The sequence below is a fragment of the Carcharhinus amblyrhynchos genome, chromosome 1 (assembly GCF_965287045.1).
Source record: "Carcharhinus amblyrhynchos chromosome 1, sCarAmb.v2.hapA, whole genome shotgun sequence".
Classification (NCBI taxonomy): domain Eukaryota; kingdom Metazoa; phylum Chordata; class Chondrichthyes; order Carcharhiniformes; family Carcharhinidae; genus Carcharhinus; species Carcharhinus amblyrhynchos.
The window spans coordinates 155,232,447-155,258,161 of NC_137324.1; positions in this window are offsets into that span (position 1 = coordinate 155,232,447).

A 25,715-nucleotide genomic window follows, 5' to 3' on the forward strand; every position below is an offset into this window, starting at 1 on the left:
AAAGACAAAAACGTTAATCTTACAAATCTGCTTTTTCCGGTGTCTCCCGAGGTTCTAACCTTATTTAATAGCCCCTACTATAACCCTCCATCCTCATTTCACTCATGTGCCTATCTAACTGAACCTTAAACGAGTCCAACGTTCCTGCCTCCACCACCCTACTCGGTAGCGCGTTCCATACCCTCACAACTCTCTGCGTAAAGAACCTTCCTCTCACATCCAAATTATATCTCTCCCCCCTCACCCTTAAATCATGACCTCTCGTGTTTGTACCCAATCTAGGGAGCAGTCTCTCACTGTTAACTCTATCTATTCCCTTCAGTATCTTATATACCTCTATCATGTCCCCCCTCAATCTCCGTCTTTCCAAGGAGAATAGTTCCAGTTTCTCCAACCTTTCCTCGTAACCCAGCCCCTCCATGCCAGGCAACATCCTGGTAAACCTCCTCTGCACCCTTTCCAGAGACTCCACGTCCTTCCGGTAGTAAGGTGACCAGAACTGGATGTAGTACCCCAAATGCGGTCTAACCAACGTTCTGTACAACTGAAGCGTTAGACGGCAGCTCCTATACTCTATACCCCTTCCTATAAAGGCTAGCATTCCATAAGCCTTCCTAACAACCTTCTCCACTTGTGACGCAACCTTCATGGATTTGTGAACCTGCACTCCCAGGTCCCTCTGTATTTCTATACTCCTAATCGGTCTACCTTTTATCACATAGCTCCTCTCTGCATTATTCCTTCCAAAATGCATCACCTCACATTTGTCAGGATTAAATTCCATCTGCCACCTATCTGCCCAATGCACCAACCTATCTATATCCTGTTGTATCACCTGACAATCCACTTCAGTACCCGCCAACCCTGCCATCTTGGTGTCATCAGCAAACTTGCTGATCACACCACCTACGCTCTCTTCCAAGTCATTTATGTATACTACAAAGAGGAGAGGTCCCAGGACTGAGCCCTGCGGCACACCACTGGTCACTGGCCTCCAGCCCGACAAGGTCCCCTCCACAACTACCCTCTGTCTCCTATTACCCAGCCAGTTCTCAATCCACCTAGCTACCTGACCTTGTATCCCATGCGCCTTAACCTTTTCTACCAGCCTACCATGAGGGACTTTGTCAAACGCCTTACTGAAATCCATATAGATGACATCAACGGCTCTCCCATCGTCAACCGTTTTTGTCACCTCCTCAAAGAATTCCACAAGATTCGTAAGGCAAGACCTCCCTCTAACAAAGCCATGTTGCGTATCCCTAATCAGATCGCAACGCTTCAAATGCTCATACATCCTACCCCTAAGTATTTTTTCCATTAATTTCCCTACCACCGATGTCAAACTCACCGGTCTATAATTTCCAGGGTTATCCCTACTACCTTTTTTGAACAGCGGTACCACATTTGCTACCCTCCAGTCTTCTGGGACCTCACCTGTGTCCAAAGAAGAGACAAAGATTTGCGCCAGAGGCCCAGCAATTTCATCTTTCATCTCCCTAAGCAGCCTGGGATAAATACCATCAGGCCCCGGAGCTTTATCTGTCCTTACACTACCTAAAAGCCCTAGCACTTCCTCCCTCATAATAGATATTTCCTGCAACTGATCCTCAGCTCCCTCCAAGAGACCGCACGACACCGAACCCCCCTCCTTCGTGAATACCGACGCAAAGTATTCATTCAGGAGCTCCCCCATTCCCTCCGACTCAATACATAACTCCCCACTTTTGTCCCTAAGAGGACCAATTTTCCCTCTAACTACTCTCTCGCTCCTAATATAGGAATAAAATGCCTTTGGATTTTCCTTAATCCTACCAGCCAAAGCCATTTCATGCCCTCTCTTCGCCCTTCTAATTCCCCTTTTTAGCTCCCTCCTACTCTCTCTATATTCCTCCAGCGCACTCTCCGTACCCAGTCATTTCGACCTAACATACGCCTCCCTCTTCTTCCTGACCAAGTCTTAGAACATAAGAACATAAGAAATAGGAGCAGGAGTAGGCCATCCAGCCCTTCGAGCCTGCCCCGCCATTCAATAAGATCATGGCTGATCTGTCGCTGCTCAGTTCCACTTTCCCGCCCTCTCCCCATAACCCTTAATCCCCTCTCCTATCAAAAACCCATCAACCCGCGTCTTAAAAATATTTAGCGAGGCAGCCTCCACCACTTCAACGGGCAGAGAATTCCAGAGATTCACCACCCTTTGAGTGAAGAAGTTCCTCCTCAACTCCGTTCTAAACCGCCCCCCTTTTATCTTGAGGCTGTGCCCCCTAGTCCTATTGTCTTTTTTGAGCGGGAAGAGTCTTTCCACCTCTATCCTATCCATCCCATTCATCATCTTATACGTCTCAATGAGATCTCCTCTCATTCTTCTAAACTCTAACGAGTACAAGCCCAGTTTATTCAGCCTCTCCTCATAGCTCAACCCCCTCAACTCCGGTATCAGCCTAGTAAACCTCCTCTGCACTCCCTCCAAGGCCAAAATATCTTTGCGTAGGTGCGGCACCCAAAAATGCACACAGTACTCCAGTTGCGGCCTCACCAATGCCCTATACAGCTGCAGCAAGACCTCCCTACTTTTATATTCAATCCCCTTCGCTATGAAGGCCAGCATCCCATTCGCCTTCCTGACCACCTGCTGCACCTGCAAGCTGGGTTTTTGCGACTCATGCACAAGGACCCCGAGGTCCCTCTGCACCGTCGCCTGCTGCAGTTTTTCGCCCCGTAAGTAATAGTCCTTCCTACCATTCTTCCTACCAAAGTGGACCACCTCGCACTTGCCAACATTAAATTCCATTTGCCATCCGAATAGCACCCGTTGACCCCCACTCTCTGCCTCCTATTTGACAACCAATCCTCTATCCACGCTAACACCCTACCCCCAACTCCATGTCCCTCGACCTTCTGCAATAACCTCTTGTGAGGCACTTTGTCAAACGCCTTCTGAAAATCTAGAAAGACCACATCCACCGGCTCTCCTCTATCCACCACCCTAGACACATCCTCATAGAACTCCAGTAAATTTGTCAGACACGACTTCCCTTTAATGAAACCGTGCTGCGTCTGCTCTATCAAGCAATTCCCTTCAAGATGCCTCGCAATTTCCTCCTTAATGACAGATTCTAACATTTTACCTACCACAGACGTTAAACTAACCGGCCTATAATTCCCCGCCTTTTGCCTGGCACCCTTCTTAAACACCGGCGTAACATTAGCCGTTTTCCAATCATCCGGCACTTCCCCGGAATCCAGCGACGTTTGGAAAATAACCACCAAGGCATCCACTATCACCTCCGCCATTTCTTTCAGAACCCTCAGATGCATTCCATCCGGTCCTGGGGACTTGTCCACAATCAGCCCCTCCAGTCTGTCGAGCACCGCCTTTCTAGTAACAGTAATGTCATTAAGACCCTCCAGTCCTACCACCTTTCCATCGCTAACACCCGGCAAATTATTCACGTCCTCCTCCGTGAAGACAGAAACAAAAAAGTTATTCAATACCTTAGCCATATTCCCATCCCCTACCACTAGGTCCCCTTTCTCATCCTTTAAAGGACCAACATTCACCCTAGCCAGCCTCTTCCTTTTCATATATTTATAAAAACTCTTGCTATCCTTTTTTACATTAAGCGCTAGCCCAGCTTCATAGTTTCTCCTACCCTTCCTTATCAACTTCTTTGTCAATCTTTGTTGACATTTAAACCTCTCCCAATCCTCTTCTCGCCCACTACTCTTAGCTACTCTAAATTCCTCCGCTTTTAGTTTAACACTTTCCTTCACCTCCTTCGTTATCCACGGCTTATTACCTCTCCTCCTACTGTCCTTTTTGACCATCGGAATAAATTTCCGTTGAGCACCAAGAAAGATCTCCTTAAAGATCCTCCACTGCTCCTCAACAGACCCTCCCTCCAAGTCTTCAATACCCCCTGTAATCCACGGCTCTCTAATCCTACCTTTCCCATCCTTCCGCTTAACCGGAACATACCTCCCCTGCAACCATTTCATTTTGCCCTTAAAAGCCTCCCACTTGCCAACTGTGGACTTGCCAGCTAACAGTCCCTCCCAATCAGTGTCCTGCAGCTCCCTCCTAATCCTGCTATAGCTCGCCTTTCCCCAGTTCAGCCCACTCCCGTTCGGCCGGCACTTGTCCCTTTCCATTTTTATCCTAAAGTAGACGGACTTGTGGTCACTGTTAGCCACATGTTCGCCTACCTCTACCTCACCCACCTGCCCTGGCTCATTACCCAACACTAAATCCAGTATAGCCCCTCCCCTAGTCGGGCTAGTTACATACTGCTCTAGAGACCCTTCCAAAACACATTTCACAAAATCCTCTCCCTCCGTACCCCCAGCTCTAGGCCCCCTCCAATTCACTCCAGGAAGATTAAAGTCACCCACTACAACCACCCTATTCTTCCTGCACCTGTCCAAAATGCCCCTGCAAATGCCTTCCTCCACTGACCTCGGGCTGTTGGGTGGCCTATAGTAGAGGGGGGTTATCCTGGGGGACATGTGTAGTGTCTCGTGGCCAGCTCAGTCTGGAAGTTTTAAAAAGTTACGCTGAAGTTAGGAGTGCTTCTTTACCTCCTAAGTCTTTCAGAGTGTAAAACTGACAGAACCATCGAATGTTAGTCATTTAAATCACTTTACCAGAAGGTTTCCAGCCCAACATAATTGCCCAGGGGAAGTTGGTGCCGCTGGAAAATTGTCATATAAGCTTTTACATGGGAACTTCCAACAGAAATTCCCCACTGATTTTTAATGGGGATTCACGCTCATGCACTCTGCAGTGGACAGAGTGTAGGAGATTCACTTTGAAAATCTGACTGAAAAAATCAACAGGGTTTACTTCAGTTTTTATGCAAGTTGAATACTTTGAATTTTTTTTGGATGAATCACCTCCATCATCTTTCTTGAAAAGACAGTCTTAAAATGTTTATTGAGCCTGAATCAAGCTATTGACAACCCCAGTGGAATGAAACACTCCAGGCCGGGGGCCAGTGGGGGGGCACGGGGGGCAGGGGGCATAGCAGAGGCTTAGCAGACCTGGAGATTTCAGTCCTGGGCCCGCGAATAAGATGGTGATGCTCGTTGCCATAATTTATACAGCTCCGCACCGATTTCTGGCACAGAGCTGACAGCAGCGGAAGTGCAGCATATGGAGATGCGCAGAGGCCGTGGCACCCAGCAGAGAGACCACTAAACTGCCTCCACTTGAGTCTCGTGGCCCACTGCGCTGCTAGAGCAACGTAGTGAACTGGGAGAATCACCCCTGTTCAGTTAGAATGACAGCCATGGTCCACTAACCAGATTCCTTTGCAGTGTAAAATCTCTCATTCTGGAAGGTCAGGTATCTTCGGCTTTCATGGTCTGGGTACGTGGATAGGACAAGCTGGAGTTTTTGGCACAGCCGGTGGGTGGATCGATGGAAAATGGCAGTGACGACTGTGAGGACCAGGATGTCCTGGTCAACGAGGAAAGAGTAGGACAAAAATCAGGCCCAAGCCAGCTGAGCCACATGAGAAAACATATTCCACTATGTCTGATTACTCCGTGCGGCAATGCTCTCCTTGTTTTCCTCATTGTCACAGCACATCGCGATAAGATGTAGTCGGGAAGTGACTGTTCTATCTGCACACTTTGAATAAAAGAGTAGTTCTATCATGCCCAAAGTGGACAATAGACTCCAAGGTCTCATCTGTTGGGGTTATGGGGAATTCCCACCTACCTTCAATGATGATGTGTTGTTGCATAGCCAGGGCACTGAAAGTTCTGATATGCATCAGAAATGTGGAACAAAACAGGATGTTAATGGGGCAATGGGGAGTTCCCTTGTGATAACAGTTTGGCAGTAGTAGTGATCCATTAACTTCCTCATCACAGATAAACTGACCTAGTCTCTTCCGTGCCCTGCTTGGTAAAAAAATACCAATGCACTGGGGAGGGTTTTCATCCAGACTTACAATCCCATGCTGGGGCTGAGTGCTGAAATATATGGCTGCAGCAGATCTACTCACATGGTGCTGCAAGGAGCATCCAAGGTCTGCGCCCAACCAGTGATTCCATGTTGGATAAGCAATGACAAGAAACCAAGGAATTCTTTGAAGATTTCCCCACTTGTAAATGACTTGACCCATTGAAAGTAATCAAGGCACCTCTCATTCTTGGGGAGTGAGAGGGTTGAGGCGACAGGGAATGTTTATAGTCTCAACATTGACCAATGTGGAATCGATGAAAAAGAGCACTGCCAAATGGGTAAGAATGAAAATTTGGAACAACTCCAAGAAATTAAGGGGTGTGCGTAGTGTCATAAACAACGCAGTGTAAGTTAAGTTTGTTACAAAATGGTTTTGGATTGGGGGAAAGCAGATTTTATTAGAATAAGGCAGGATCAGGCCAAAGGAGACTGGGAGCAGCTCCTTGTGGGAAAATCTACAGCCTGAACAGTGGGGAGGCTGTTCAAAAAGGAAATGGGAAGAGTACAGGCCTAATATGTTCCCTTTCGTGTGAAATGTAAGATCTACAAGCGAAAAGAATCTTAAACGTCTAGAAATATTCAGGACTGGATAAGAAAGGAAAGAGAGGCTTTTAGCAGGTACAAAGTGAGCAAATCAGCAGAGGCCTTAGTGGAGTATAGAAAGTGCAGAGGAGAACTTAAGAAAGCAATTAAGAGAACAAAGAGTGGGCATGAAAAAGCACTGGTGGGTAAGAATAGGCAGAATCCCAAAATATTCTTTAAGGATATTGAGGAGTAGAGGACAACCAGGAAAAGAATAGGACCCATTACAGACCAGTCTGTGTGTGGAGCCAGAGAACATTGGTAGAGTGTTAAACAATTGCTTCTCATCTGTGTTCTCTTGGGAGAAGGAGGGTGCAGGCATAGAATTCGGAGGGAAGGACTGTGAGGTTCCTCAACAGTTTGATATGGGGAGTGAGAAGGTATTGGAACCTTTGTGGGCTTAAAAGCGGACAAATCCCCAGGTCTGGATGATTTGTAACCCAGGCTGCTATGGGAAGAAATTACAGTGCTCTGATGTAAATTTTTAATTCCTCTCTGGGCTTAGGAAAGGAGCCAATAGACTGAGGACAGCTAATGTGGTTTCACTTTATAAGAAGCATTGTAGAGATAAACCAGGGAATTACCAACTAGTGAGCTTCACATTAGTAACAGAGAAACTGTTGGAGAAAACTCAAAAAGAGAGAATTAGGTAGTTAAGAAGGCAAGCAAGACATTTGTCTTTAATGTCGTGGCATAGATTATAAGAGCAGGAAAGTTCTGCTGTACACAACTTTGGTTAGGCCACAGCTGGGGAACTGTGTGCAGTTCTGGTTACCTTGCTATAGGAAGGATATGATTGCACTGAAGAGGGTGCAGAGGAGATTGACCAGGATGTAGCTTGAGATGGAGCATTTGAGCTAGAAAGAAGCTGGATAGACTTGGGTTATTTTCTATAGAGCAGAAAAAGCTGTGAGAGAACTAAGTGACGTGTTCAGATTATGAGGGATATGGGCAGGTGGATCAGAAGCAGCTGTTCCTCTTGGTTGAAGGTCAATAATGAGGGGGCCTAATTTTAAGTTGAGGGGCAGGAGATTTAGAGGGGATTTGAAGAAAACCTTTTTCACTAAGAGGGAGGTGGGAACCTGGACTGCATTGCCTGGGTGATAGCAATGGGAAACCTTTAAAAGGTATGTGGATGGGCATTTGAAATGCCACTGTATTGAATAATGGATCAAGTGCTGGAAAGCCATTTGTCTTTGAAACTTACCTTCTCTCTTAAAATTGTCCCTTTAAACATCCCCGTTATGCGGCTGATACTGTAAAAAGGTTATTTCTTTTGTTTCCTCCCCCCCCCCCCCCCCCCCCGTTACTCTGTGTTGATGTGGCCAGAGCTGTGCTTTGTTGCTCCTTTCTCACCCAGCTTGAGTGAGGAAGGCTGGTTGAGACAGGGGCTTTGTAATTACAACATGGTTACCTCTGTCAAGAATGTCAAAGCACCGAGATTGCCACACTGAGAAAGGTACAGCCATTGTTTTTGCTCTGTTCAGTGCTCTCAACAGTTTTTGATGTTGCGAGATATAGTTTGAGCAAATCACATTTGGAATACTGTGTTGGTTTTGGTGTTCTCATCGTGGTGGATGATTTTGTAGCTTTGAAAAGGGTGTAGAAGTGGTCCATTGGATGTAATTCAAGGTTAAAGCACCTTTGTCATTAAGATAGGCGAACAGAGCTGAGAGAATTCATGTTAGAGAAAAGTAGACTTCAAGATGATGATTGCCACTATAAGGACTTGGATTTTGTGGTCAACAGCGAGCAGATGACATTAGCCACTCGTTAAACTTACATTTGTCTGTAGATTTTCCCTGGGCTTTTGCACTAAACTTCCAATATTTAGAAATCCATTTCAGCATGGTGCCCTGGATTTGGAATTTGTGGGAGGGGACAAGCAATTATGTAGCCCCTTCCCCAATCAGATTGAAGAAGGGTCAAATAAAGTTCAAACTTAGGATCACAATGCAAGTAGTTAAAATGTATTGCATATATTTATTTACTGAGCATACATTTACCAAGTTTCTTAATGGGACTTCTAACTCTGGTCAAACTTTTGCCATGTTGGCCGAAGTCCAGTATTGAAAGCAAGGGGTGACCCCAAGTAGACTAGTAGTGGGACGTGGGGAAGGATTTTCCTGGCAGTGATCAATTAACTGGTCTCTGCCAGGGCTGCCATTCCTATTAAGGATAACAGATTTTCTCCAAGGTGCCAGTCTAATCAAAGAGCCAGCAGTAGTGCCACCGAAGAGTGATCAGTATTGTTGGGGGATGTGAGTGACAGCTAGGCTCCATTGTTGGGGATTGGTGGAGGGGATCATGACAAACAGCTGGCAGTATTGCTGATGGCAGCCATTGCTGTCAATTGGCTATGAAGTGCACAAAAAGATGGTCTACGCTCCACCCCGGAGCCTGCTGGAAGTCTGTGAGGTTTTAGTGGACAGGCTGCACGCGGCACTGCACTCTGTCAACGTGGGGTAAAAACCACTGCAAGTGGGACGTGGTCCATAATTGGCCATTAAGTGGCTCATATGGGTTCTAGGCGAGTGCCACCTGCAGTCTTTCCTATTGTTGCAAATTGGCATGGAAATGGGAAGATTTTGGTATGTTACACACCTCCTCCATCACACTCCACTTGCACCTTCCCACATGTTTTTGCCAACCTTCCCTCCCCCTCCCAGCACATTGCCAGAAGTCTAGTAATATTTCAGCCTTTGTCTTTTATCAAATTTTGGAATTCTGGCATGAATTTTTCAGACATAGCTTCTAAATTTGTGTCCATCAGTTGAAAGTGGTGCATTGACTTCATTGGAATGATGGCTGATAATGTTGTTTCTCATAAGACATGCTCGATCCATCCCAGTCCTCCATTCAGATCATGGTTAGATGTTGTCTGCTGTTTGCCATCATTTCCTTTTGGAGCTGTTCATCATTGATTGAGCTTGCTTTATTCTGGCATAGTATGGTTTATTCCAATTGATTGAGTCAGTGCTCCATTGTGCTAGTGTTTTCAGCCAGGTTACACACCATTTTAGCAAATAACTGAACAGTTGTCAAGGATGTAAAGCACAGACAACCATCAAAACACTCCCACACATTTTGGCTTACTACTCAAAACCTAAGCTTATGCTGTGTGACTGTGCATTGAAATTACGTACCAAAGAACAGTGTCTATTTCTTAGTTTTTATTTTCTAATTGAAAATGCACATTTAGATTTCCAATTAGTGAAATGTAGCTCTTTGCTAATATATTGAACAACTTTAACAAGGACTCAGTTGTGCATTTTGCTTGCTTTAGTATAAGAGTTTATTCCAAATTGCTTTTTGGAGTAAAGTTAGTATTTTCCTGATCCAAATCTAGTGTCCATAATGGATAATAAGTAGTCTGTTTCACTAGTATGCACCTGGCGAGTTTCACTTCATCAGTAGCATCTAGGTACATGGACAGAGAGTCTCTGCGAGATTTCAAGTGTTTGTATCACAGACAGCTCCAAGGCTAGACAGGGAAAGATGGGTGTGTGCCCGGGGAAGGGAGAGCTAGTCTTAGAGGGCAGGATTGGTGAGGTCCTGGAGTAGAACTCAGGGTACTGTTGGCAGGATGGAACAGTCAAAGTCAGAGGGGATAGTAGGCTGCAATAGGGTGGCGGGTTCAGGGTGAGTCTGGTAGGTGAAGTTATCATTGGGTGGGTCAGGGAACGGGACAAGACTTGGATAATGGGAGAGGCAGGGTGAGATTAGAGATAGTAATCAGTACTGGCTCTGAGAAGAGGAATGGTATGTACAGATGACTGGTTATTGGGATCAGGAAGAGGAAAGGTGATATTGAATGGGTGTCTAATGATGGGTGGAGGTTGGTGCTAATGGAAGGGTAGAAGGCTTTGGAGTGTGTCTGAAAATTTGCATTCCCATTTTCTCAGGGCTGCACTTGACAAACAGGTGCTCTATATGAAATTTGAAGTGGAAGGAGGATCTTTTTGGGGCCAATGGAGTTCACATTCAGCACAGACAGCTGACTAAAGTGACACTAATAACCTTGAAGCAACTGGATGTCAAATATCTTCAGTTGTGTTGATGAAGGCTGCATTGCAGCAGGTTGGTTCCTGACTCATGGGTTTCATAACATTGAGATCCCAGCAAGTTATGGAGCTACCATTCATTCTGTGCCATTTGCCATCGTCCGCAGTCAGAAACAGAGATGAAGGGCTGGAGGTGGATACCTTCAAGGGGCACAGCTGGTGAAGGACAACCAACTTGTAATTCCCAAACTTCCATCCTCCCAGGTGAATGGTCATGGCTGACTATAGGATTATTTGTCTTCTATGCTTTCGAGGCAGTGGTCTCTATAAGAGATCAAAACATAGTGGAGACAAGTGGAAAATGTTTACATGAGATTCCTGCAAATGGCTCTAATCACCCTTGTCAAAGAGCAACATCTCCATACACACTCATGTATGAATGAGTAGAAAGAACATCCATCTCTGGTCCTCCAAGATGTCCTTTACCTGGAAGGAGTGGGATGGGATGTAATGCTAGACAGAGATCAGGTGAAGAGCTTAGCGTTAGTCTGCTGCCTTTCAGGTGGAGGGAAACCTGTGGAGGATATATGAACACTAAATTTATCACATAATTCATTCAGCCACTGAGGCACCAATGAAGTAGGTTGCAGGCAACCCTGTTTTGGTAATGGTTCTCATCCAAATGAGGAGATGGAGAACTCATCACAAGTTGGTACAGGGCCAGGAGAAGCAAAAGCCTAAGCAGTAAGAGACTGCAAGGCCTGTATTAAGACAGAAGCTGGCAAACATGGACCACAGCAACGGTGAGCTTGGGTCAAGCACAGATATATCATCAGCTGCAACGGTGAGCTTGGGTCAAGCACAGATATATCGTCAGCTGCAACGGTGAGCTTGGGTCAAGCACAGATATATCGTCAGCTGCGCTGTTTAGAGATGAGCAAAAATTGTATGTCCTGGGACCTCGTTGCTCTCACCTGCAAGCTTCTCCAATCTTAAATTGCGGATGCAAGGATTCCAAAGGAATAATACAGAGCTTCTGGCCTGCAATGAGTGAATGTCCGTCTGGGTACCATTTTACTATGGCACTAGGACCTTCATCCCTGTGAGGTAACAGCAGGGCAGGTGATATACTACCTATCCCACTGCAAAGTTTGTCAAGTTCCTCACTGATGCATAATTAATGAACTGAAAAGCAGAAGATCATACATGCTCACCATCCGTTGAGAATAATCTGAATATCCCATCTGTAATTATGGGTGATTTTGATTTTCATGTTGATTGGGTTGGACAGTAAGCGAGTAGTGACAGACATTTAAGGAGGTAATTCATGACTCTCAACAAAAATATATCCCAGTAAGGAGGAAAAATTCTGAGAGGGATAACCCAACCATGGCTAACCGTGGCTAGAAGTTAAGGAAAGTATTAAGTTGAAAGAAATAGCATATAAGGAGGTAAAAGTCAGTGATAGTTGCAAAGACTATAGAAACAGATATTTTGCATCAGTCTTTATGGTGGAAATTACTTTAAAAATCCCATTGACGCTAAAGAATAGAGGGGAGGAATTAAGTACCCCTATCATCACTAGAAAAATAGTATTAGACAAATAAATGGGGCTAAAGGCAGCTACATCCCCTGGCCCCGATGGCTTGCATCCCAGGATTCTAAAAGATGTAGCTATGAAGATAGTGGATGCATCGATAGTAATTTTCCAAAATTTCTTAGATTCTGAAGAACACCAAAATATTGGAAAACGCCCAGTGAGCCACCCCTTTTTGAAAAGGGAGAGAGGCAAAAAGTGGGTAACTATCTGCAGATTAGACTAACATCTATTGTTGGAAACATGTTGGAATCAATTATTAAGGAAATAATAGCAGCACATTTGAAAAATCATATTTAATCAAGCATAGTCAGCATGGTTTCATGAAAGGGAAATCATGCTTTATTTGAGTTTTCAAAGGAAGTTTCAACCAAAGTGAATAGAGGGGAACCAGTAGACGTGTTCTATTTGGACTTCCAGAAGGCATTTGATGAGATACCTCAAAGGGTGGTGAATCTCTGGAATTCTCTGCCCGTTGAAGTGGTGGAGGCTGCCTCGCTAAATATTTTTAAGATGCGGGTTGATGGGTTTTTGATAAGAGAGGGGATTAAGGGTTATGGGGAGAGGGCGGGAAAGTGGAACTGAGCAGCGACAGATCAGCCATGATCTTATTGAATGGCGGGGCAGGCTCGAAGGGCTAGGTGGCCTACTCCTGCTCCTATTTCTTATGTTATTAAAAAGCGTGATTAGTGTAGAGTTAATGTAGTTGTTGCTGCAGACTTGATGAGCTGAAGGGCCTCTTCTGTACTGTATGACTGTAAGACACTATGACTAACAAAGGATTGTAATCCTGCAATGCACATGAGAAGCATGTGTGAATTGTGCAAGAAAATAGCTTAATCAAGGCATTTTTTCTCGGGAGTGATAACATTAGCCATTGGAGACAGCTTGCATTTGCCATTTTGACAAAGGGTACTGTTTCAAAACTGGAATCTGAAGAATCAGTTTCGAAGTGAAACGGACAGGATGATTAAGCAGTGATGAGATGGGCAGCGTGTATGATGCCCTTGTGAAATTTCAAAGGCCCTTTCAATGTGAACAATGGTTATCAGTGCCTCCCTTTAATAACTTAGATAAACGTTGCTGCTATCTGACAAGACTGAGCAACAAGTGCAAAGTTTGGTGAGTTACCTAAATGAAAGCTCTCCAAGATAGCATTTTGTTGTGGGAAATGTCATCTCCAGATGATATAAGGTACACAGGTTAATTCCCAGATGCCAGACTGTTCACTCCTCGTGTGCTTGCTGTTCTTGAATCTTATGAAGCGTTTTGTCCTGCAGAAATAATTCAATTGCCCCTGCCGGGGCTCTCTGCCAGGGTATTTCCCTGGCATGACCCTGTCTCCCTTCCTCCCTGGGGATGTACTCACCTGTGCACCTCTGGCAGAATATGTACATGTATTGGGGGACCTGCAGTGATTGACATTGGCGTGAATGCCTGATACTGAGATTCAAATGGATGTAAATGGTGACTTTTAAGATGACTTTCTTATTACGTCATTGGTGGGGAGCGGGAACAACCGAGCAGGGAAACCCGGCCATTTTTGGACTCTCGCTTGATTCTCTGCCCCCTCTGCTGTTTGGGGAATAGGGGGGATTAAAAATCCTGGCCACGGTCTCAAAATCTCAAGTGCATTATGACGTGTGTTAGTGACCTAAGTGCCACACAAACTGGAGCTGAGAATTATTGGTCACAGTTGTACCTACAACTTACAGACTGAACACTTTAGGAAAGGAGCACTTGAAGGGCACTTGTAATCTGAGATTCTTCCTGAACTGTTACAGCAAGTAGCTACCACGTCACTTATCTCTACTGACCTACTAGATCATTAAGCAACACTGGAGAGTATCCAAGAGTTAGAGAAGTGCCAATCGTCACCATCATTACATACATACATGTTGCACGGGCAGCAGGTTTTGTTGGCAAGAAGCCAGCCAGTAACAAAAGGCCATTGTGCCCACCTTTTCTCAGTTAAAAAGTTCTCTAACTCTATGAACTTTCCTGTTTTTATTCCTTGGCTGGTTCCATTTCTACTTCTGTTAAATGAGCTTCCTTCTTAAAGTGCATTTTGCTGCTAATATGTTCCCAAACTTTCTCTATGACCCCAAACCTCTGTTCTCTAGACTATCACAGATGGTTTTTTTTAAATCCAATGCAGCTAGGCCCCTGGTTTTGTTTCCTGCCCAGCATTGTGCTACAGAATGGACACTGGGATTTTCAAAATGACCGACATTTTCAGAAATCGGGAGATAGAAATCCTGCCCCATTGCAATTAGAGGGGTGGAGCAAAATTCAGGCCTTAAGTTTTGTAAACCCAGATAAGTGTTATGAGCAAACCACATCATGTCAGGGTATTCCTCATCTTGAGGCTGAGAAGCAAATAGTCCCCTCTCCTGTCTGAGGAAGACAGACCTATGTGGATGCTTGTTCGGTATTTAAAATTATCTTTGTACAAAAGGATAATCTTATTGCAATCACATCAAACCAGGTGAATGTAATGGTTGTTTTAGATCCAGTTTAATCTTGTAACCCCCCCACAAGCAAAGGGTCCTATCATTCCAATATTATGGTTCTCATGGTTGAAGAGACACTTTTCAAATGGATCAGGAATGATAGACATTTAATCAAAATTATTGCAATATATATTATTCATAATACAAAAGTGCAGGATGTAAATATTGTTTTTAATAGTGATTTTAAGAAATGGGTAATTATTTAAGAGTATCAATCGGTCCTCTCAGGGACAGACGTGGGGAATTGTGCTTAGAGGCAGAGGGAATGGGGGAGATCCTGAATGAATACTTTGCGTCGGTATTCAAGAAGGAGAGGGGCTTGATGTCTAGTACGGTCATTGAGGGAGCGGTAGACCAATTGAAAGATCTATTGATTACGAGGGAAGAAGTGTTAGGGCTTTTAGAGGGCATTAAAACTGATAAATCTCCGGGGCCTGATTGCATTTATCCTAGGCTGCTTAGAGAGGCGAGGGATGAGATTGCTGGGCCTCTGACGCGAATCTTTGTCTCTTCTTTGGACACAGATGAGGTCCCAGAGGACTGGAGGATAGTGAACGTGGTACCGTTGTTTAAAAAGGGTAGGAGGGATAGCCCGGGTAACTATAGGCCAATGAGCTTAACGTCAGTGGTAGGTAAGTTGATGGAGAGGATTCTTAGGGATAGGATGTTTGCGCACTTGGAGCGTTGCGATCTGATTAAGGACACGCAGCATGGTTTTGTCAAGGGGAAGTCTTGCCTTACGAATCTGGTAGAATTCTTTGAGAAGGTGACAAAAACGGTTGACGAAGGACGAGCCGTTGATGTCATCGATATGGATTTCAGTAAGGCGTTTGACAAAGTCCCTCATGGTAGGTTAGTACAGAAGATTAAAGCTTATGGGATATGTGGTCAGGTATCTAGATGGGTAGAGAACTGGCTTGCAAAGAGGAGTCAGAGAGTAGTCGTGGAGGGGTCTTTTTCTAGCTGGAGGTCTGTCACTAGTGGTGTGCCGCAGGGCTCGGTACTGGGACCTCTTCTCTTTGTAGTGTATATAAATGATTTGGAAGAGGGAGTAGGTGGTGTGATCAGCAAATTTGCCGATGACACCAAGATGGCTGGATTGGCGGGCAGTGAGGAGCAGTGTCTGGCAATACAGCGGGATATTGATAGGCTGGTTGATTGGGCAGATCCGTGGCAAATGGAGTTTAATCCGGATAAATGTGAGGTGATGCATTTTGACCGGAATAATGTAGGGGGAAGTTATATGATAAAGGGTAAGCCCGTAAGGAGTATAGAGTTGCACCGAGACCTGGGGGTGCAAGTGCACAAGTCTTTGAAGGTGGCAGTGCAAGTGGAGAGTGTGGTGAAGAAAGCCTATGGTATGTTAGCCTTTATAGGAAGGGGTATAGAATATAAGAGCTGGAGTCTAATGTTGCAGTTGTACAGAACGTTGGTTAGGCCGCATTTGGAGTACTGCGTACAGTTCTGGTCGCCTTACTACCGGAAGGACGTGGAGAGTCTGGAGAGAGTGCAGAGGAGATTTACCAGGATGTTGCCTGGTATGCAAGGACTGGGGTATGAGGAAAGATTGAAGAAATTGGGGCTGTTTTCCCTTGAAAGACGACGACTGAGGGGGGGATCTAATATAGGTATATAAGATTATGAAGGGTATAGATAGAGTAAACAGAGGTAAGCTATTTCTTATAATAGAGACACGTAGGACAAGGGGCCATGGACTAAGGTGAGGGGGGAGCAGTACAACACAGATATTAGAGGGAGGTTTTTCACACAGAGGGTAGTGGGGGTATGGAATGCTCTGCCAAATAAGGTGGTGGAGGCAAACACGCTAGAGTCCTTGAAGAGTAACTTAGACAGGCACATGACTGAGTTGGAGATGGGTGGATATAGGAGAACCTTTTAAATAAGGGTCATTAGCACTGGGGCGTCCCTGGTAATGTAAGTGGGTATAGTATGATAATAATATTTTTTCTCTTTTCAATCACAGGTTTTAAGTCGGTCCACCTCGTGTCCAACGAGGGGCATACACGCAATGGGTCGTACTGGGGCTGCTCTTGGTTGTTTGAGATTGGCCTAGTGCTTCATGTCGTTAGTGTGTGCCTAAACTGGACAAGATACTGGGCAAGACGACAGCTCAGTGACTATTGCTGATTGCTGTGCAGACACATGGATTTGGGCCGGTGTCTGTGGGAGTTTGCGCATTCTCCCCGTGCTTGCATGGGTTTTCTCCGGGTGCTCCGGTTTCCCCCCACACCCTAAAGATGTGCTGTTAGGCTGATTGGCAGGAATAAATTGTCCCTAAATCAGTTTCCCTCAATCTGGACGGCCATAAAACATTAGACAGGGGTAGTGGGTAGAGAGGTGGACTGGTGGTGTTGAGATGGCGGTGCGGGCTCGTTGGGCCGAAGGGCCTGTTTCCTGGGCTGATTTTGTTCTTTTGTTCTTTGTTCTTTGTAATTTGAATGCTATTTCACCGATATAGGAAATGGTGTGGGACCAAAGCTGTGTCCCTTTGTTTCTGCAAACATGATTTGTCAACTTTTAACTGACAGGAAAGTTTGAAAAACAGAAAAAATGCTTAAAAATGCAAGGCCACATTCTAAGGTGACAGTGAGAAACAAAACAAATCACCCACAGGAGAGTATGAAGAGAGAGATGGTTCTTATAATCCAGACACTCATTGAAACTGGTGGCTGTTTAAGGAAGGGACATTAAAAATGCAAAGTACTGGGTATTGAAACAATGGGTTGCCACTACACACAAAACTGCTTGGAAGTGTGTGATGGGTGAAGTGTTTCAAGACAAGGCTGCCCAGCTATTTGAGAGGGATTGCAGTCGATACAGGCCATGTCAAAAAGGGCTTGAACAGAGTAAGTAGGCTGAAGGTTGCTCTCTCCCTCTCTCTCTGCTACAATAAGTGTGTCAAACAGTTTGAGAAGCCAAGTCTATCAGAAACCTAACAGTGAACTGGGATCTTATAATTACAACATCTTCCATGTCACACCGTGTCCAAGAAAGTGATACAAGTTCCAAATCAGCTGGGATATCTAAATCTACACCTCAAGAATAATCAGAAGGTGTTCAACAGTATATTCTTCTAGCTTATTTTTATTGGACTTCAACTCTCTTTATTTCTGAAACATATTTGTGTGCATGTGTGTTCATCTGAATGACTGATGTTGCATTTTTATTATTTTGTTTGGATTTACTGGTTAATAAATGCTCTTTTCATTTGATTCAAGAAAACATTATTTGATTGGCGCCTTTTGCTCTGATTAAATACCCTCTGAATTGGAAATGGCACATCATCATGAAGAAGATACTTAAACTTTTGTTGTGACCAGCTGAGGAGGTTGAATAGAGCGAAGCTAATTCATCCCTTCTCATCCAGTCCAGGCCAAGAAAGTTGGAGATAAAGGATAAGTGCAACTCGATTAAAATGTTAAAATGTGTGGGGTTGTGGTGATTGAGTAGGGGGGAGGGAGTGTGTGTGGGTCTAGATAAGGTATGCTTTCGGAGAGTTGATGCATGCCCTATGGGCCGAATGGCCTCCATTTGCACTGTAGAGAGTCTATGATTCTACTTGTATGCCAACTAATTTGCTTTTAAGGTGTTTAAAGATTATTTGTTAACCGCTTACGTAACTAGTCAGTTCACATCCAATACAAACAGCTGTGAACTCAAATCAGTATTAACAGCAGGACTGACCATATTTAGATGGTTTAATAGGCTCAAAGTAGGTTGCTATTTTAATTTTAGAAAAATAACTTAGCATATAAACAAACAACATTCCTAGTTTCCTTCAACTCTATTACTCACTAGAATGTGACATTTTTGGGAATATTTTACAGACCTGTACAAATCCAGCCTAGTTTCTCAGGATTATTTAATCACACAAGGAATTTGCATAATGGAAACGTGGTGGGAGGTTTAACTGTGTAAAACAGATAGCGTTTCCACAATTAGAAGGATCAATTATCAGAAAGTGCTGGAAATGCTTCACAGCTGGTTCACATTATAATGGAACTTGCTCACTGCATCAGTCCAACTCCTTCCCCTTCCCATAGAAGTTAAATGCTATTATCACCATTGAAAGCCATGGTGGCTTTTTTTTAAGAAACTAAACTTACCAACACAATACATGTGACAATAAATAATATCAAATCAATGGAGAAGCCAATAGCCCAGAGTCCATAAGCACAGGTCATAGGTGGAAGAGGGGACTCACAATGTTGAAATGGTGGCGCGGGCTCATTGGGCTGAAGGGCCTTTTTCCCGTGCTGTGTTGTTCTTTGATCTTTGTTTTTGTTTTATTTGAGTTTACACTGGGATTTCCTGGAATGTTGCTGCTAACTAGTATATCAATTGGAGTCATAATTGGTATCAAATCTGTGTGAAATAAGATTGCCAGATTGTATTTAAATTGGAGTCTGACCTTTAAATTGGAGTCTGAAAGAAATGGCGGAGGTGATAGTGGATGCCTTGGTGGTTATTTTCCAGACGTCGCTGGATTCTGGGGAAGTGCCGGAAGATTGGAAAACGGCAAATGTTACGCCGTTGTTTAAGAAGGGTGCCAGGCAAAAGGCAGGGAATTATAGGCCGGTTAGTTTAACGTCTGTTGTAGGTAAAACGTTTGAATCCGTCATCAAGGAGGAAATAGTGAGGCATCTTGAGGGGAATTGCTTGATAGAGCAGACGCAGCGCGGTTTCGTTAAAGGGAAGTCGTGTCTGACAAATTTACTGGAGTTCTATGAGGATGTGTCTAGGGCGGTGGATAGAGGAGAGCCGGTGGATGCGGTCTTTCTTGATTTTCAGAAGGCGTTTGACAAGGTACCTCACAAGAGGTTATTGCAGAAGGTCAGGGGACATGGAGTTGGGGGTAGGGTGTTAGCGTGGATAGAGGATTGGTTGTCAAATAGGAGGCAGAGAGTGGGGGTCAATGGGTGCTATTCGGATTGGCGGATGGTGACTAGTGGAGTGCCCCAGGGGTCGGTGCTGGGGCCTCAGCTATTTAGCATTTATATAGATGATCTGGAGGAGGGAACTGAGTGTATGGTGTTGAAATTTGCTGATGACACCAAGATTGGTGGAACGGCAAATTGTGCGGAGGGTGTGGAGAGTCTACAGAAGGATCTAGATAGGCTGGGCGAATGGGCCAGGAAATGGCAAGTGGAATTTAATGTTGGCAAGTGCGAGGTGGTCCACTTTGGTAGGAATAATGGTAGGAAGGACTATTACTTACGTGGTGAAAAACTGCAGCAGGCGACGGTGCAGAGGGACCTCGGGGTCCTTGTGCATGAGTCGCAAAAACCCAGCCTGCAGGTGCAGCAGGTGGTCAGGAAGGCGAATGGGATGCTGGCCTTCATAGCGAGGGGGATTGAATATAAAAGTAGGGAGGTCTTGCTGTGGCTGTATAGGGTACAGCTGGAGTACTGTGTGACGTTTTGGGCGCCGTACTTACGCAAGGATATTTTGGCCTTGGAGGGAGTGCAGAGGAGGTTTACTAGGCTGATACCAGAGTTGAGGGGGTTGAGCTATGAGGAGAGGCTGAATAAACTAGGCTTGTACTCGTTAGAGTTTAGAAGAATGAGGGGAGATCTCATTGAGACGTATAAGATGATGAATGGGATGGATAGATGGATAGGCCGGGTAGTTTGCTGCGAACAACAGTCTGTTTGAGGTTGCGTGGTTGTCTGAAGGCAAGAAGTGGCGAACATCTCGCCAGGGCCATCCCCACACCCCCACTTCTTGCCTTCAGACAACCATGCAACCTCAAACAGACCGTTGTTCGCAGCAAACTACCCGGCCTTCAGGAGAACAGTGATCACGACACCGCACAACCCTGCCACAGCAGCCTCTACAAGACATGCCGGATCATCGACATGGATACCATCATCACACGTGAGAATACCATCCACCAGGTACACGGTAAATACTCTTGCAACTCGGCCAACGTTGCCTACCTGATACGTTGCAGTAAAGGATGTCCCGAAGCATGGTACATTGGGGAGACCATGCAGACGCTATGACAACGGATGAATGAACATCGCTCGGCAATCACCAGGCAAGACTGTTCCCTTCCTGTTGGCGAACACTTCAGTGGTCACGGGCATTCAGCCTCTGACCTTCGGGTAAGCATTCTCCAAGGCGGCCTTCACGACACACGACAGCGCAGAGTCGCTGAACAGAGACTGATAGCCAAGTGCCGCACACATGAGGACGGTCTCAACAGGGATCTTGGGTTCATGTTGCACTATCTGTAACCCCCGTGACTTGCCTGGGTTTGCAAAACCTCACTTACTGTACTGTCTGGAGACAATACACATCTCTTTAGTCTGTGATCAGTGCTCCTTCCACTCACATTGTTGGCCACTTTAGGACTTGAACAGCAGCTTCTGTGCTTTATATTCTCTGTCTGAGGCCAGAACTCTCCATTCACCTGAAGAAGAGAGAATCCCCTCGAAAGCTAGTGAGTTTACTAACAAATAAATCGGTTGGACTAAAACCTGGTGTTGTCAGACTTTTTACTGTGTTTACCCCAGTCCAACGCCGGCACATCCACATCATGCCTTTCCCATGGCCACCTGTTATGGCTCCAGACCATTTTATCTGGTTGAAGGCTTTGTCTATTCATTTAGCTGTCTGAGTTTGCTAGCCCTTGGCTTATGAATATTCTATTCATAAGGACTGCCTAGAGTCCATGCCGATAAGAGCTATGCTTCTGTGAATGTATTGTTATAAAGAATGTGGTTCACTTCACTGGACTATTTTCCTACGATGCCTTAGAACTCTATGCCTTTAGCCAAGCTGTAACACACTTTTCAGAAATATGTGTTTAAATTCTCTAACTGTGGTTATATGTATTTCTATGCTGACAGTACCTCTGTAAAATTTATATAAGGCAGTCTGTGATTTTTATCCTAGGCTAATCCACTCTATTCTAATAATCTTTATTAGTGTTTTAAATCCCTGAGTATTTTGAATTCCTCTAATAGTGGGCACAATATTTTTGAGCTGGTCAAGTTTAATGGCAGATGCAGCTTGATTCCCAGCTACCGCAAAATCTGGCCAATATAAATTACATAGACAGACATAGGCTTTGTGCCAAGGAGCACAAATTTGTAAAAGCTATCATATTCACTGGGAACTTCCATGGCGGATTACCCCATTGATTATTAAAGTTTCAGCAGAGGATGCATGCATGTCCCCACAATTCATCCAGAGTATCTACCATTGTTACATTCAATGTTTGGAGGAGTTCCCAATAATTCTGTATTTATTGACTGAAACACATGTTTCAGTTTCAAGGAAATTATTTGTCATTTTCCACATCATACTGAATCAATCATTTCTAGTCTCTGAAGTGGCAATCCTGGTTAATTTCAAATAATTTCCCATTAAAGCTATCCCTTGCAATTCATATTACGTCTGAAAGTGCCTTTGTCTGCGTAATATATGTATATGATGCATGTTGGTTGAGGGTTTGAAGTGCATACTTTCCCTTTAAGAGTGTGGGTCAATGACCCTTGGGGGATTAGTTCCTACCAGTGTGGGACCTGGTTGTGCAGTCTTAGATCTGGCTGTGGCACAGTGCAGATCTACAATAAAGAGCTCCCCATGTTCAAGTGACTAAGCCTACCTTGTGTTCTTTAGGCATCATAAGTCAATAGGTGAATACATAACAGTACCTATCAATCTGCTTAGCAATTGCTTGGTAAATCAGATTTTACACAGCCAGTTGGGTTGAATGGATTGAATATTTTCTGCCTATGCATGAATGACTTATGTCCTCATGTTTCTATTTTACTGCATGCCCCTAGCTATTAAATATCCATTCTTCAGATAAACGTCTATAAAGATAAAGGGAATACATGTGTACATTTTTAGGCACTATCAAATCATAATATATATGGCTCATATTATGGCCAATAAAGAATTATTAACAGCAGCTGCACAATCTTGAACTCATTTGTCAGTCTGAAAATCAGCAAATGTACTTTGGAGAGGACAGGGTGTACGTAAGATTAGCCATTTTTTCACAAAGGAATGCCAATTAACAAGTCAGGCAAGTCAGTACTGCTGCTCGAATGGTAGAGTGAGTGAAAGTGTTGGAACAAGTTGTGTTACTTAGGACTTATAATTCAACTTTTGAGTCTCAGCATTGCATTTTATGATGGCTTGTATTTATTTTGTTTAAAAATACAGAATTAGAGATAAATTGGATCAAACGTCGGCATCATTTTATCTTGGAGGCAGTTGTTGAATTTCAGGGGAAGGCTGGATTCTTCTTCTTCTTGTATTTTATGTCAAATCAATCGCCTCACTGTTTACGATTGTATTATGGCTCATTACAATCCTTTCCAGTCAGTTTACTGTAAACACAATCCACTACAAACAGTGGCACTCCTGATGTGATAGTATCCAGTATTACAACTAGGATTCCGATTGTACTGATTTCCTAGCTATTGGGCAGTAATGATGTATTCTGTGAGGCATCAGCCAAGTAGGTAGTACTCTCACTTCTTGAATCTGTAGCTTGTTGGCTCATATCCCATTCCAAGGACTTGAACACAAAATTCCAGGCTGATGCTCCAGTGCAGTGCTGAGAAATGCTGCACTTTTGGCAGAACTGTCTATTAAATGAGACATTTAAACAAGGCCCAGGCTACATCTCAGCATAAAAGATTCCACGCAATATTTTGAAGAAGAGCAAAGGAATTATCTCCATTGTCCTGATCAATAATTATCCCTCACTCAGTATCACCAGAACAGATTATCTGATCATTATCACGACTCTTCTTGTGGGGAGCTTGCTGCATGCAAATTGGCCACTATGTTTCCTGCATTACAACAACGGGGAGGGGATGGTCTAGTGGTACTATTGCTAGACTATTAATCCCGAAACTCAGCTCATGTTTTGGGGACATGGATTCAAATCCCATCACAGCATCTGGTTCATTAATGTCCTTTAGGGAAAGAAATCTGCCGTCCTTACCTGGTTTGGACCACATGTAACTCCAGAGCCACAGCAATGTGGTGGACTCTCAACTGTCCTCGGACAACTAGGGATGGGCAATAAATGCTGGCCAGTCAGTTGACTCCCATGTCCCATGAGTAAATTTAAGAAATTACCACACTTCAAAAGTAGCTCATTGGCTGTAAAATGCTTTGTGACATCTAGTGCTATGTAAAGGCAAGTTTTTTTTCTCTCCAGGCAATAGGTGCCATTTTGGTCAGCATAGTTTCTGTGCTGGTTCAGTTTTTTGCATGATCATTCTATTTATATTTTCACTTTAATTATGTGAACTCTCACGGAGACGAGTATATCAAAGCACAAATGTGCACAAATGCAAGAGTTATAAATGCTGGTGCAACCTCTTAAAGGGCTGCCACAGGCATTTCAGTGTGAGCATTGCCAGTTCCACAAGTCTTTCTATGGAAGAAAACCTCAGACTACAGCAAAGATATGCACTGCATGTCAACTATCCTCCACAAAGAACAGTGGGCCAGAACAGCTGGGAGGTGGCACAGAATGAATGTTGTTTCAATCTCTCAAAGAAATTGAAAGCAAATATGTAAGCAGGTGTGAATTGAATTAAGTTACTTGGACAAATACACGATCCATGTTGTCACTACAGCTAGGTGACCCTCATATACACGCTGCAAAGTCTTTCTTTTCAACCTGTCGCAATTTATTTCTGTCCACAGAGAGCCCTTGTGCAGCATAAGGTGCAATGCAAAACACAATGAATGGAAAATCACAGGCAAGGCACATTCAATATCCAATGTGAATTCCCAGAGCTTGAAACCCTGAACCAAAAATGGAAATTCAATGCTTTATCTAATCTGAATTTTGCCATTTAACTTCACGCCATGCAGCAGGATAAATAACAATCTTAAGCCTCCATGTAGTGGGACGGGCTGCAACAGCTTTAACATAACTTGCATAGCTCAGATTTATTGCATCACCCTTTCTGACACTGTCCTGCCAAGACTTTATTAACATAATCAAGTCAATGTGTACATCTTTCTGCTATTTGCCATTTGATTCATAAGAAATTTAGCAATTTCCCCGTAATTCTGTCATTAGCAGGAGAAAGTAGCACATTTGGGACAACTCTGTGCTTCTGGTGGGAATGACACTCACAGATGTTACTTGGTGGAAGAAAAAAGTAGCACCTAATTTTACTAAACGTCTTGAGCTTTCAGTATTTCTAAGAATTGCTCTATCATTACTCTACCACCAATCTCATCTTCTCTCAATTCTTTTCAACTGGGCTGACGTGCACTATCACAACTCTTTGTTCTTCACCTGAGATTGCCAACGATATACAAAGAAAATACATGCCATTGTTTAGCCCAGCCTCTTAACTTGTCAACAAGTCTTTAAATGTTATTTCTCTGCCCAGTATGAGTCATTCAGGCTGCTTTGACTTTCTCCCAATTCCTATGTCTTACTATTCCTGTAAAAAGCCAACTTTCAAAGAAGGTACAAAACTCTGTAGATACATAAACACCAAAGTAATTAAAACAGGATGGGCCATGCTGCCAGCCTTTTTAGACTACCTTACAGCGTCCCATACTGATCACAGGTTGTGCCAATTGCCTGGGGAGAGATTGGATAATTGCATTACATAGAACATAGAACATTACAGCGTAGTACAGGCCCTTCGGCCCTCGATGTTGCGCCGACCAGTGGAACCAATCTAATGACCCTCTAACCTAAACCATTCCAATGTTATCCATATGCCTATCCACCGACCATTTGAACGCCCTTAAAATTGGCAAGTCCACAACTGCTGCAGGCAGGGCATTCCACGACCTTACTACCCTCTGAGTAAAGAACCTACCTCTGACATCCGTCCTATAATTACCACCTCTTAATTTAAAGCTATGTCCCCTTGTGTTAGCCACCACCATCTGAGGTAAAAGGCTCTCACTGTCCACCCTATCCAATCCTTTGATCATCTAGTATGCCTCAATCAGGTCACCTCGTAACCTTCTTCTCTCCAATGAAAATAACCTCAAGTCCCTCAGCCTTTCCTCAT